The 15,718-nt window shown below is 37.9% G+C and overlaps 1 protein-coding gene across 2 annotated transcripts in view; it reads left to right on the forward strand.

The window, feature by feature from the left end:
- GNAL (G protein subunit alpha L) overlaps positions 1-15,718 on the forward strand; it is a 187,589-nt gene that overhangs the window by 27,760 nt on the left and 144,111 nt on the right. The window contains exon 1 of one of the 2 annotated variants that reach the window (XM_071554841.1): positions 6-24. The exons of the other annotated variant lie outside the window; for it this stretch is intronic. The gene's annotated coding sequence lies outside the window, so the exon portion shown is untranslated. Of the gene's footprint in view, positions 1-5; positions 25-15,718 lie in introns of those variants that run through there. 2 annotated transcript variants of the gene reach the window in all.

Here is a 15,718-nt window from a genome sequence, read left to right on the forward strand (position 1 = left end):
GTAGGAGACAGCAGTGTTTCTTCGGTTGGTTGATGGGGTGCTGCTTTTTTTTTGGTCTTGCAAGAACCCAGGATTCACAGTAAATAAAATGATGGTAGGGGAGACAGTGAACTGAGAGCAACATAGGTAATATTAAAAGCAGGGAAAGCCAGTCTTGCCTTTTTTTCCAAGGTATTGCTTTGTTCCTATTTCTTCACATAATGAGAAGGAGGTGAACTTTATCTGGAGAAATCTCTTCTGCCTAAAAATGGTTGATTAAAAATCCTGGTTGGCAACCCTTGAATTCACTGTAGTTAATAGAAAACATCCTCACTGGTGTTGGTAAAGTGAGCTCTTTTTTCTGCTATAGCCTGAGCCTTTTCTTGTGCTCACCAGAAATGTGACACTCATTCTAATGACGTGACTAAGTGAACTAATCTCTTTAATCAACTAGTCGGATGAAATCCTGCCTTACTTAGGGCTTTTGGCAGAATAGTATGTGCTGAAGCCTGTTTGTGATCGTGCAAAAAGATGTGGTTTATAGTGCTTTTCTTCATTAAAATCCATGCCAGTAAATGCAGGTGGTGTTACCCAACTTCTTCCTCCTGTCATGTGCAGCTGAGCAGCGTGTGTTTTTAGTAACAAGGGTAGTGCTGTAACCGGCACTGTGGGAATTCAGGCTGTGGATCAGTTTTCCCTTCCAGACTTAATGACAGTTAAATGCACTTTCTTGAAATCTTAGTGGTGTCTTATCATAGCTCCAGGTTGTTCTTTTTTTTTTAGTTTGTGTGTGTGTGTGTGTACACCCCCTTCTTTTAAATACACTCCCATACCATTTTACTTTGCTTTCTCTACTATTACAGCCCACCTCAGGTGGATTTCCAGAACCAGGTTTCATTTGTACCTCCAAGATCTTCTGGCATTTACTGCTGCAAGAGAACTGGCAATGATGATTCTTAGGGAGCTTAAAGGCAGTCTTGAAGCTGAAGGGGAAGTAGGTTTATTATCAGAATAGCTTAAATGTTGCAAGAAGATCCTGAAACCATTTTTATATTCTGGAGCACTCAGCACCAATGATGCAAAACTGAAGGTTTAAGGACTGCAACAGCTTTGGTGGGAATAGTATGTATGGATAGGTATTAAGAAGATTTGTAAAAGGTCATGGGAGACCCGAGGCAGCCCATCAAACAGTAGTGACTAAGGACTGCTGAGAACCCTCCTGTGAAGCTACTGCCTCAGACAGCTTTTCTTAAATGCTTTGCTTTCTATCCCAAGTTCCCTAAGAGAGTTCAAGATGAGCTGTTAGGAGCAAAGTTATTCCAATGCTTTGGTAATTAATAATTCTTGACTGTGTGTAAGTGCCTGGGGATGCAGCAGGAACAACCAAAAACGGCAGTAAGTCATCAGGATTTCGTAAGTGGGTATTTTGTGAGGTGCCTCACAGTCAGGAGGGGTGGGCATCAAAACTGCCTCTAAGAAAGGCACTAGCCTGTGCTAAACTAGAAAACCAGCTTACATTGTGCTGCATGACATATGCCATGATTTGGGAATGCTGGTCTGTGATTAAGCTGAAACAAAGACTTTCTGGCTACTCAAGAATATTTCAGTTCTGCCACAAATTAGTATTGTAATCTATAATAAATGTTCATTTGCACAATATGTGATACTTGGGTGGTATCCTTCCATGAATTACATGAAGAAAGTTATTATTAGTACTATTACTGTATTCAAGTTTTGAAAATAAGTCTAGGAGTCGTGTCCAGTTAGCAGCATGATCGTAAATTTTCTGTTTATGAAGGACATTTCTCTTGTACCATTCTTGCACCATACTCTTAAAAGGTGGCTGGAAATCTCTTATGGAAATAATATGAAAATTAATATTATTAAAGCTGGAATTTGCATTTTCAGAAACAGTGTGTGTTTTCAGGGCCCTGCATAAATACATAATAGGTTTAGTGCTATGTTGTCAGATTATAAACATATGGTATTGGTAGTGGCTAACATTCCTTTTCAATAGGAAATAAAATTACCTTTGATATACATTTCTACTGTGACGGGTTCATCTTTGTAGTCTCACATGGTGTCACTTAGAAAAGTAGTAATTTATATAAAGACGAAATCATTCCAAAATTTATGGTCATTTTGCAAAGGAGGAGTTTCTAATAGTCCTCCAAGTTAATAGCTGGGGTTAATGTGTATTTTTTTAATGGGACAGATTTATTTTCATCAGAGCCAAAGTTCTTTCTTGCTCAGACTGTGAATTCCATAAGGGAATAGTAAGGAGTTAAGAAGGAAACATGATGAAATGTTGGTCTTTGCATCCAAAAGAGGATTTGAGTCATGAACTCCTGACCTTGTGATCCTCAATTACTTATCCCGGGTGAGGGAAATCTGTTCTACTTAAATGTTTTTATTAATGTGACTTGGAATGAATGCAGGCATTCTTTTCTCTTAGAATGTGTTTAAAGAAAATAACTCTGGATTAAAAAATACTAGATCTTTTAATTTTTAATCCAAGCGGTTTTTTTATATAGTCAGTTTCTAACAGAAAAAAAAGTTCTTAGACAAGATTGGTTGTTGTTTTACAGGGTATGAGGAACCTTGACCGTGGTATGCTGAGAGCTGATGACCAAGGATATTAGAGTATTACCTAATAATTAATATATTTAGGTCACTGTTATATCTTCTCCACGGGCACCATGAAGGTTCAGTGCAAGGGTTTTAGCCAGTGGCTGCACTGACCCATCTTCTGCACTTACAGCAAACCATCCAAACACACCACCGATTTTTAACAGATTTCCTACAGAAAATAGGTTTTGTCTTTGTTTCTAATGTATCTTCCCTTTTACAAAAAAACAGGGAAAAACAAGACTCTTGGTTTATGTTCCTAAATGTCTTTCTTTTAACCATTTTTAAACACCAGAGCTGTTTCCCCTATTGTGTCGTGGTTGCCTTTATTATTTGAAACGTGGGAAATTTCTGTGAAGAGGTGAAGTGTAGGAAAAGCAGTGCAGGTATGTTTATGCAGCTGCAAATTAGTCCCCACTTCAGAGAACTCATTTGTAGGTCTCAGAGCTCAGAGCTTCTTTAGTAAAATGTGAACTCACATGAGGGTGGAAGAAGACAAATGAAAATAAGTGCTAGAGCAATATGCTTTAGTATCACTGAAAGCTTAGTCCTGACCTAGAAAAGCACTCAATTTATAAATCTGGTTTTTAAAATTATTAATCCTGTTGTTGTAAAAGCCAAATACAGTTTTTGGTGTGCTGTAGCTTAAGGTCTGCTTTAAGTTAAGGTTACTTAACTTGTCATTCTGAATGCTTGTGTAATGTTTCATTAAATGTTTTAGAATCAGAAAGCATCATATGCATTTTCTCTACAGAGCTATGAAAATCTCTGCAGGAAAATAAGAGAGAATAGGAAAGGAAATTGTCAGACCCTGGGATCTGACCTGATATGACCGATCGGCAGTTCCGTTGATCAGGTTGCAGACAGGGTGTGTAAGGCAGACTACTGGATTTTTGCTGTAAACGGAGAATCTCATATTTTTGTGTCTAAGATATCAAAGAATTCTTGTGTTTGGATTCTTCGTTTCATAATATTAATGCAGTAGATTTCCCTGTATTTTAGCAAATATCACTGGTCTGAAAGCTATTTTTGTCAAATGTTGAAAATGTGTTTTAACAGTTCCCAAAGAATGCTTTAGAAATTTATATAGGCTGTCATAACTCACATGTCAGTTAACAATTTAACATCCTCAAAGTCTTTCTTTAATCATTTTTGTGTGAGAAACTTAAATTTCATGAACAGAAATAAGTAAAATTGTTCTCATCTGGAAAGTCAAATGAACAGAAGCATGAGAAACAACTCCCTGAGAGGCAGCACATCTCTAGCAGAAGAGTACCAGTGTGTTGCTGTGAATACTTATAGCAGTGATAAGCTCTTCTTAACTCATTTTCATATGCATAAATTGAACTTAATGACATTTTCTCACTTTTTTAAAGCAAAATCAAAGTGTTAGGTCATTCATAACCATTAATATTGTGAGCACAGAACCAGTGCTTGCTTAAAATACATGAAGACTGTTCTTCATGTTTTCCTGTCTGAAGTGTGTAAGGTCACTTATTTCATGCATTGGGATAAGCAGCCTGTGTCCTGCAGGCCTGCTAGTGAATCCACTCATAGCTGCACTTTGAACAGCAAGCTCCTTACAAGCTCTCTGTATGTCTCCAGTTCTGGTGTCTGTTCCTCAGGCATTGTCTTTTGTGGGGGATCTCTGGCATGAACCAGGGCTGACTTAGTATGAGCTCTTCTCTGACTTTGGCCAGCATTGTTTGCACAGATTTCAGAGGTGAAAGGTGATAAACACATGCAATAATCTTGGTTGTATGGTGAGGAAAGTTGTTACATGACCTTCATGACTGGAAGGCTGGACTATGGTGCTATGAACTGTTTAAAATGTTTTGAGGGCTGAATTGTAGTTCTGAGGCTTCTTAGAGTACTCACCACCACTATGTATGTGTATTTCAGGAATACCAATAAACTGGTGTGTGTAAGACCTAATTGAGAGGAGAATTTAGTAGCACAGGCACCTGGAAACTGAGTCTCACAGCCCTCAAAAAATACGTTCTCTAATTATCAATTTTTTTGTTGTTTATCTGGGGTATGGGTTGGGTTTGGGGCAGGGGTTTTAGGCAGGGTATATTTTTCTAGGGCTCCTAAATTTTTTCATGCTTTCTGGAAAGCACCTTGAATTTTATGTTACATTTTATGTATTAAGCACACGATACTTGTATATTAATGGCATAGCTGCCAAGTCCAGCATCTGGGAAACAAAACAAAACAAAAACCCAGACAAGCAGACAAAGGTGAGATGAATGCTCGACTTAAACTACTTGCCTAAATTCACGGTCAAGTCCTATGAAATTAGAAGTGGGAATGTTTTTCATATTCTGTTTTGTTTTGAAGAAATGTTGAATTGCTTTAGTGACTATTGCAGGTCATGAACTCATTTGCTACAGCTTTGCAAGAGAGGAGTCAAGAGTCCTAGAAACAAGTATCTCTTACAGCATAACACTTGCTCATTCCCAGAGGAAGTCAGTTTTGTACTTAGCATGAGGAAGGAATCCTACTGGGAAAACCAGGACATGGCCATTTAATTGGATGTTGCATCATAAAACAGACTCATGAGGAAGGCTGGCATGGAGGGACTTAGAGTTGCACATGTAGCCTTAGTTTGAAAGAGTCTGCCTCTTAGTAGTTCTTGTGTTTGTTTTAAAATAAGCTTATGAGACATTGTAGGTGATCTTACATCAGCTTCACATGAGCCATCAGAAAGGGTCTTGATCTGTTGTGCATCCTGTGCACACTTGAACATCTAAAGGCCAAGTGGGTGAGGCTCTGAACAACATGGTCTGGTGTGGCCCCATGGCAGGGGCTTGGAACTAGATGATCTTTAAGGTCCCTTCCAACCCAAATGACTCTGTGATTCTATTATTCCAAATTGCTATTAGAGGTGGAATGTTATCCACCCTGTCGATAGCACTTGGGGCTGCAGAGAAGATACTTGGCATTAGCTGTAGAGGAGTTGCAGGAATCTGACTGTCGGCTAAGGTAGATGGCAATGAGCATAGCCAGTTCCTCATGATTCATCCCTTGCCACATCTTCTGCTCCTGCATTACCAGTTTAACCATGTTTTGTTCTTTTTTTCCCATTCTGGTCTAAAGCACAGTCACATCAGTGTGACTGTAATGCCTTCTGTTTTCACTTCTCTAACCTCCTCCCCTGTTGTGGTGTCTGTGTTTGCCACAAATTAATTCATTCTCACAGCACTCTCTGAGCTGATGTTCGGTGCTTATCAAGACACTAATCAGTCTCAGGTCCATAGTTTGTTGATTCATTTCCACTCACTTTTTTGTTAGTCTCTGTCTCCTTCCAGAAACAGTTCATCTTTTTCTTTGGCCAAGTTCTCAGGTGGCAGACATCACTCCTACCTCATCTGTTCTCTACAGTTACCAGTTCTAGGTTCTTTCTACCCTTTTTGACTAGTCTGAAGTCCCAGTAACTTTTCTTTTAGCAGATGAAGCTCCTGTTCTTCATTTTCACAATGCCACTTATAACTCCATGATGCTTGAACCTTGCACAGGAGACCTGGGGAGAATATCTTTGTTTTACACTTTCCTTGTCTCAAATCAAGGGCAACTGCAGATTTGGGAATACAGAATTTCTTGTGGGTTAAAACATTCCATCTAGGGAAAGAAAACATGTACCAAGCAGGTGCAAGATTCTTCTCCTCCTTGACTCCACTTGAAAAAGAAAAAGCCTGGAAAATTGACTAATTTTGGCAGATTTTACATGGATAGCAGATGGGTCCCATTATCTTAAAGTTTACATTGCCCTGCAGACTTCCAAATCTTAACTCAAAGCATATGGATGCTCAGATTTGATTATATGGTGTATAATGGAAATTGTCAGACAATGTTATTAATAGGCAAGCATGGAAACACTGCTGCTGATCCATCTAAAGACCTTTTCAGTTTGAGGTGCCCAGGTGTTTTCTACCCCAAAGACTGACTGTTACTCTAAACCAATATGATTCCACAGCACAAAGTTATTCTGTGTAAGGAGAAAGGTATAAGAAGCTCTGACACTGTAGCTACTGCACCTTTGACTCCAAATGTGAAACTAATGTCACTCTGTCCCTCAGAGCTCAAGGCTTCAAATAAATTACTCCAAGTTCACACTATTAACTAATTGAGAAAAGGAGTTTGGATTTACTATAGTTTCCATGTTAATTGGTAAGAAAGCTGCAGTGTCAGTAAGAAACATCCCCTCTCTTGGCAGTGCGCAATGCCATCTTGCAGTTGACAATAAAAGGAAGAGTCTTGTGGAAGTGTTGCCAGCCATTTTCTTGTTGTGAATGTCTCCAGTTTTGTACATGTCCTCCTATGAACTATCATTTCTGTAATCAGTTGAAAAAATAATTATTTAAACTACTGTTTAATCCTTTTATTTTGGGTTAGTATACCTGTCTTTAGTTTGTCATTCATATACCCGGTATCTAAGAGTCATGAGATGTACATAATGTTGATTTTGTTTCTCTGCTCCCCCCCCCCCCCAAAGGCACAACTACAATTTTCAAAATTTTTAATCATATGCAAACACATGACTGGAACAATAAATAGCTTTCTATAAAACTGAGGTAGCTAGTCATTGATGGTAATCACTGAACTACATAGTTACATTGCTTATGCTTATGTGTAATGCATTTGTCTACCTTTTTTTTATCATTTTTTTAATACCTCAGCATTGGTAAAATTTCATTGACAGACCAAGGACTGCAAAAGTTTAGAAGCTGCTTTTAAATGTTTGCTATTAGGCGGTTCACTGAAAATTTGAAATTGTTTTTTGTAGTTTGGTGATGGATGTGTTTCATGCAATACTGTTAGGAAGTCTGCATTAAAAAGGAGACATTGTATTTGGGTTGAGATGTCAGCTGTAACTACTCAATGATGCTGACAGCCTGCATATCCTCCTTAGTCTAGGAACCATAGTCTGAGCTGTTTTAAGGCAGGACAGAAGCTCCTGTTTGCAGGGAAGTTTGGTCCTGGAAAATTTCAGGTGTTTGTCAGTATTTAAACTAACCATCATAATAAACTTGAACCTGTGCTTACATTTGTCAAAAAAAAGATCAGGTTTGTTGTTGGAGCAATGCAGATTAGGCTTGTGATGATGAGCTCTCTTGATTAACTGTTGAAAAGCTCCATTTTGTTGACATGTTCCATATACTATTATGAAATTCAAACTATGCTCTGCAAAGGCATTTGATTTGCCATGGTTGAACTTAGAGAAAAATAAGGTGTACCTTAACATGATAAAAACACTTGGTCTTGACAGTTCTTCAGTGTTAAAGATTTTTGTGATGTCCTGAGTAAACCTGTTGCAGTGCTTACTTGATTCTTGTAAATAAGGCTTTTCCTGATATTAAACTGAATTCTCTCTTGCTACAAATTAAGGTAAATATTTCTTACTTTCTCTCACTGAACTGATCAGTATCCTCTTTGTAGTACTCTTCTGTATCTTAATAAGTATTTTGTATCTATTTCAGGTTAATCTCTTCTGTTTTAATCACAATTCTTTCAGTCTTCCTTCACAGATAAGGCTTTTTATACATCATGTAGTTCTTGGACACTCCATTATTGATTTGAGAAAATCCCATCCATTCATGTTAGTAATTCCTGTACAGTGTATTAAAGAAATATGGCCTCTACCTAATACTGGAATATTCTCCTCTACTGAAAATCTGTATTTAACACTCAGGATTAAAACTTTGTAGTCAAACAGGTGGGGTAGTGACCGATCAATAACAGCCATTTTGGTATTGCTTAGATCATCCAAATGCTGTGTAAACCTGTTGACCCTTAACATTGTGAGTCTTAATTTTTGACTGGCATGTTAGAGAAATTGTAAGTGGCCTGATCAAAGCAAATGCAGACTAGAAACTGGAAGCTTCTTATCCACCTGAACAGTGTTGACTGGAACAACAGTCTAGTTTGCTTGAATTACTTTACTTTATCAAGTTTGCACAAAACAGTTTACGATGAATTAGGAAATTCCTATGAGGAAAAACCTCCTATCTGTGATATGGATCCTTATCTGTGTTGACATACCCAATGAGTATTGAAAGGCAGTGACACTGTTCATTTGTTTACTTTATAGTCTTTATATTTATCTGACATTAATTCAGTTTCAGTATTCCTGACTATGTAGGGGATCATGGGAAACTTCTCTTTCCTTTTTTTTAATTACACTTAGTGCATAACTGGAGTTCAGGCATGTAATTTTGTCTTTTAAAGAGATATTCATGATTATGCAGAAGAATTGGTTAGAGACAAAATCTAAATGTCTAATATGCTGCTGTTTGTGGTTTATTGCCTTTCTCTAGGTAGGTTTAGTGCAGCTGGTGTGTGCTGCTTGCAAGTTCATTAACACATTTCCTGCCATTGCAGAAACCTCGGGCACTAGCGGTGCCTTTGACCTTGCTGTTCTTCCTGGAACATTTTAGAGTTAGGACTTTTGCTCTATTGTGACCTGCTCGCGTAGATCAGTGTGTCATGTTTGTGGCCTGTGAAGCAGAGAAAGGGCTACCATTGATCTAGCTGCCTATTGCATGATTGTCTGTGATTGCATGAGCTTGTAACTTTGTTCATGTCTTGCCATTCTCTGCTTCTTGAGGGACCATGAGATTCTGTCTAATCTTCCATCTTGAAGTACTCCTGCAGGTGGTTTTATCTGGATTTTTTTGTTTTCTTCTAGAGCTGTGCCTTTTTTTCCCTAGAGACACTCCTTTCTTCGTCTTGAAAATTCACTTATTCAGAACATTTTTGATATACCACTAGTTCATTCCAGTTCAAAGATAAAAACAAAAAACAGAAACACAAAAACCTCCCTCCTAAAAAGAATCTGAAACTTTCAATGTTCTTTTAGTGTTCTAACTGAAATGGAAATAGTCCACCATATTTAAACACAAGCAAGATTTAAATTGTTTTCTTTAACTGAGTAGTGATTTCCTTTATGAATGGACTTGTTTCACAAAACAACATTCAGGAGTCTAGCCATAGCTGCTGCTTGAAACTGCTTAGAAACTTGGCATTGTTCCCTTCTTATTCATATTCCTTGAAAACCGTTTTCTCTCCAACTGATAATGCAGAGAAGTGAAATGCCATTCAGAGGACTGAAGTCAAGAGTCTACTTTAGATACCAATTTAGACCGTCAAAACATAGCACTGTCCTTTCATAGTAGGGCCAGATCTTGAGATTCCAAGTCTCAGAAATGGTCAAGTGTATGTGTTGTAGCTTTAGGCATTTTATGCAGAAGATTGTACATACTTGTCCTAGGCTCTTTTTCTTTCAGCCATTTATTAACAGACTTTATTTAAATAGCACACTTTTAGAAAGTATATATTCTAAATTACTGTGGATGGTCTTATTGAGTTTAAAAAAAAACCCCAGAAGTCATTAAACCATGAGTCCACATATATGCAGTGCTCTAATCTTGCCCTTTGTGAAACAACACATGGATGTTCTTGCTGCAAATGCAACAGTGCTGCCCTTGCATAATGTCAATACATTGTCTAGAAGTACAATCTTATTTAAATTTGTGTGGTTTTTTCTCTTTCCTGCAGTGTCACCCGCATTCAAATTGAATACTGCTTCCAAGTTTAATAACAGCCTTAGAACTTGGATTCCTGGATGTATTATGAACTGTACTTCCTACTAAGGTGTAATGTGTGAAACTGTCCAAGATACTTCAGCACTGCAGGTTTAGGCTAAATCAATTCAAAAGTAAACTTAAATCCAGAACAGGCTATTCTTAGTCATGCCTTTGAAATTTGTTTCAGTCCAGACTGTGTTTACAATGTGAATTTCCATCATGAAGGGGCAGCAGACTTTGAAAGGCTCCTGTCCTTTCTGGCTGTAATTCATTTGGAGGATCATGTGGCTTTAGAAGAGATTTTTTTTTGTTTGCTTTTAATTTGGTGGAAAACACTAACCATGTTTTTGTCTGTTTTTAAAAGAACCTATAAGTATGTCCAAAATACCACAATGAAGAAATATTGAGTATGTATAATAGGTTTTAACTGTATTTAGCATATGGCAAAAAGGGAGCCTGAAAAGATTTGTACAAGGACATACTAAATTAAAGCAGAAATATATTTAATTCCTTAAAATGGGTAACACTGAAAGTACTTTCTAGTTATTTTTCCAAACCACAGTGAGTAACTTGGTGAAAAATATATTTTGCTTGAACAAAACTCTAGAACTTTAGAGAATGAGCTCCTCATCAAGCCTAGAAAGAACAGGCTTCTTAGTAATCATGTAAGTTACCTGTTCTTACAGCCCTTTAAAATTAAAATCCACAGAGTTAAAAACATTAGAAATATTAAGGCATGAGTGGCAAAAGGTGCAACTATAATGCTTGGATTATTAGAAAACAGCTTTTTTGTCCATTAAAGTTACTTTTCAATAGAACAAAGTTAATTCCTAAGAAGGAATTAAAATTGAGAGTGAGTTTAGTCTTTCACAGTTTTCATTTTGAAGGATTATCATTATGCAAAATACTGAAAATCTAAGAAACTACAACTGAAAACTGAGAATAAAGACAACAATAAATGTGGAATAATAAACTGTATTAGAGTAGAAAAACTTAGTTCTAGTTTCTAAGAACTTTGTGAGGTCAGATGAGGTTAAGGTTTTTTAAGATGCATGATAAAGAGGCAAAGCAGTTTCCATAATTTTGCCACAATTTATCGAACTTTAATGAGTTCTTTTAGTATCCAAAACAGATTTAATCTTCCAAATGTACTCATGTCAAGTTGTAGTGTTTGATATTAAAAAAAAAGACAGTAAATATATGGAAAAGGAAGAACTTTAATATTCAGTGCAGTGAAATTTCTACTGAAGAATACCTGTGGGCAGACAATTGAACCAGCAAGACAAGAAAAAGAAAATAATAAAACATTGCATAGATGTCTGTCTCCAGAAAAACTACTGTAAATGTATTAACAGAACTAGTTTTACATAATTAGTGATGAAATAATAAATGGAATGTATTCTGATGCCTGATTTTAGGCTGTTACAATATGATTTAACTATCTGACCATAAAACAACAGTTTCTGTGGAGCAACTGAAGTGGATGCCTGAAAGCAGTAAATGTTTCAGCAATGTAAGTTTAATTTTCCTATGTCACTCTTTCCCTTTCTGCATTATCTCAGGAGAAATTTCACTCTTTCCTGCCAAGAGAGGAAACATGGAGAATCACCACGTACTCTGGGTGCCAGAACAGTCCTGCCAACTGGTCTGAATGTAGGACCTTTCCTCAGACAATCTGTGTATATACTTTCATTTCCTGTTGCTTTTACCCATAAATGTGTGATCATTTTTCTGATAGTGTGGCCTGAAAAAAGCAGTGTTGGGAATTTAAGCAGAAACTTACTTTTATGTTTCCTAAACTTATTTTATTACAAATATTTTCATATAGTATGGGATGGATTTGCACTTCTTCCTTAGAGGTTTACTAAATACCGCTTATAATAATGCACTTTATGTAACTTTCCTACAAAATCAAAATTATGTATATGAATAAGAAAAGTATACCATCTTCAAACTCAGTCTAACTTTTTCAAATACCTAAGAATAGATTTTGGCAGCTGCTGATCCTCTGAGGGTTTCAAATCACTTCAGAGACAGTGTGAAGTCCTGTTCGCTGTAGGAGACATTTCATTTGTCCTCTATGTTTGTTCTGGGGCTGGATGGTCAGAGAGAAATTGCTTTTTTTGCAATTGAAGGCTTTGCTGTGTAATTATGTTAACATGCCTGGTATTGTCATCTTGAACTCTTCCCCATGTAGAAATTATGCCTTTGGGCTAAAGGATGGATGTGGAATTTCCAGACCCAGTTTGCTTAGCTGCTGCTCTCAGCAGCAACAACTATGCACTCGTACCTGACTCTGACAATGTTTTCAGGCATAAAGCAGGCTCTTAAGTTTCTCTTAAGGATTTCCAAGCTTTTGGAAGCTTGTTGAAGCTATGATACAGTGCCTCTAATCAGGCTGCCATAAACTGAAAAATCCTGGGCATTTCTATGCATGGGTGTAAATCAGCTGTAGGTTCAGATGAGTATGACTGGAGGAGGAGGAAAAGCCACATGCATTTATTTCTGTCCAGGAAATCCCAGATAAGGATGGTAGCCCAGCATACTCATGCAGTCTCTCTCTTCCAAAGTAGAAACTGATCCTCCTCAGATTCCCCTTCATCTCCCAGATCCCGAGTGCCCATGTCAGCATCCTGAGCCCCCCGCTTTCTCACCTCTGGCTTCTCCAGATTTGAACACCAGATCGTGCTCTATTACACAAGCTAATCTAACCTTATGCTCTCTCTCCCTTCCCACTGGAGGTCCTGCTGTCACCCAAGCAAAGCACAATCCTTCATTTTTCCTCCCCTTTCCCACTCCCATCTAATGTGTGCAAATAAGGTCCCCAGCACAATTTCTCCATTCACCTGGGGCACAGCCTCATGCCCTGTAGCCCCTGGAGCAGCCTCCTGACCTACAGCACTGCCACATGACAGCTCCCTCCTGTCTGTGGAGTCCGAAATGCAGATCCCCAGGCAGGCTAGTTTGGCCTGGCCAGGTGGTTGCAGGCAGCCTCGGACTTTGGGCAGCTTCTCAGAGCAGGAAGTTTTGTTTGGAGGAAGGTTGGCCAAATAATGATGGTTATCTCACTGCTCCTGTAAAGGCTGAGCCTGGGAGGCACCACCCTGGCTCAGTGCCCTTACTGCAGACACGGGATGGGTAGTACAGCGCAGGGCACCCACAAAGAGCCCTCTCAGGCACCAGGGTGATGAGCTCCTAAAATCACATTGTGGTAAATTTGAGTATTTGGCACTAGCTGAGAAATTACTATGTTAAGCTGACGTTATTTCACCTGCTAAATTATTTCAGTTGTGGAGAACTGCTTATTTCTCTTCTTTTGTTGCAGAAAGTGGGGAAAGAATGGTGGATTTGCTGTTCGAGCTACGTTACCTTTTTATTTCTGGATTTTTGTTTCTCTGTGCTTTGCAACAAATATTTTGCAAATATGTATCACAAGACATCACTGTGTCACCCCATCTTGCTCACCATGTAGTTCAGCCTGAAGTGATCTGTGAAATGATTCCTGTTTAAGGAAACAGACTTAAAAAAAAAAAAAAAAGAAAGTGAAAATGGACATTTGAAATACAACATGAAAGCAGGTGCCAGGCCATTAATTTTGGCAAGTGGGGAAACCCTCAACAAGTTGATTTGTTGAGTCATGGGTTTGAAGATTGCCTTGTCTGCTCTAACTGTGACAAGAGGCAAACTTTGTTTCTTCATCTTTAAAAAAAGTAAAAAACATAAGAGCTCTCAAATGTTTTCTGCCAGTGAAATATAATTAAATTCAGCAAATAGTAGAATAGAATTTTTACGTGGTAAAATTGTTCTTGGTGCACTTTGCAGTATGTTGCTTTCTCAGAGGAGTGGTGAGTTGTATTTTTTGCTTTGTCTCCCACCACTGCCTGGTATTTTCTTTTCCCATCCCTCAAATAACACTCAAGCCTCTTTAAATTTTCCGTTCCATTAGCTTCAAGTAAAGAGATGACAGTGAATGAATTTTCTGAAAGTAATCTTACGATGGAAATGCACATCTTGATTGAAATATTTTGAAAAACAAACTGTTCTTATGGTAGAAATCCATAAGAAAGGTTTTTCTTGAAGGCTGTAATATCAGAGACATACTTAATATAATTTCTTAAATAAGATATATGGTTTTTTCACTAAAGAAAATTTTTCTCAGAAATGTTCTAAAGCTCGAAGGGACTTGGATCAAATACTCACTCATTTGAGTCTGAAAACAGACCTAAAATAGAGTTCAAACTCCATATTTAAATTTAAAAATGCTAAATTGAGTAACTTCTTTTTATAGAAGATACAATACCTGGTGCTTAAGTTAAACTTTGCCCTTTTTATTGCAGTGAAAGCTGCCCTTACCTTACCGTGGTCTAACCATGTTAATACATTAGGCCAAATCTAAAAATACTGAAAAGAGAAGGTAGTTTGGCACACTTTATGCTTTACATGACTTGCTATATTTATTAACTATATATATAACTTCTAAATAAGTCAAAACATGTAAAAAGCAAAGGTTAAGCAGACCTAAATTCCTTGGGGATGTGATTCCAAGGAGAAAAAGATACTCTTCAAATCTCTGTTCATAAAAGTAAATACTCACTAAATATGCAGAAGTGAGGCATAGTTGACCCATATGTCTACTCTCTCAAGTTTCATGAGACTCTTTGAGCCTGGATTTTCCATGCTGGCACATAAGCTAGCAAAACTGTATGTTTAGGCTTGGTTTCCCCTTGCCTGGGAAACGGAGGAGTTATTATTAGCTATTAGTACTAAAACGATATGTGATTTCAGGCCATATCAAATGTGTTGCTGTCTTCCTGCTGCACTGCATGAGGGACCAAAGCATAGGCAGCACTCAGAACCTGCTGCTGCAGAGGCTGCCAGATGTTTGTCAGTTGCCAAATTTTAAACAATTACAAAATTTCCACCATATCTTCAGAGCACAGCTTCCTTCCCTGCCCCCTCGGCCAACTTTCCCTCCCTCCCCCCTCCTCTTCTCTTGGCTTCACTCGTAGCTGTGAGCGCTTGCTGTTCCCGCGATCACAGGCACTGGTTTCTGCTGACTGCAAACATTTATTTACGTTAAGACGTTTTGCAATGTTAGGTCTACAAGTGCAAGCCACTGAATGGTGGGGTTTTTTAAAGAATTTAACTAAAGCCTCTGAGAGAGAGAAATAATTTAGACCTTGAGAATGAGTGAAATGTATGTGTAACAATGGAATAGAAAGTTCATGGTTCTCAATAATGAATAGACACACATTTCAAATCATGGCAATTTCAGTGTTCTTGGGAGATGAGAGTTAAGTTCAGCTGTGCTTTGTAAAACAATTTCAGATCACTGTGGTTCTGGTGATATACAACACAAAAGAAGTGATCAAAAGAAGTCACACTGTGTAAGGTGCATGACCTTACATGAGGTTTTAAATGCATTAACATTTTTTCATGAATGAGATAATTTAGGGTTCAATTAGAGCTAATATCCAGTGAAGAGGGAAGAGGCTTCTAGTTACAGAGCCAGGAGGTGGTTGTAT

The sequence above is a fragment of the Pithys albifrons genome, chromosome 4, assembly GCF_047495875.1.
Source record: "Pithys albifrons albifrons isolate INPA30051 chromosome 4, PitAlb_v1, whole genome shotgun sequence".
Classification (NCBI taxonomy): Eukaryota; Metazoa; Chordata; class Aves; order Passeriformes; family Thamnophilidae; genus Pithys; species Pithys albifrons.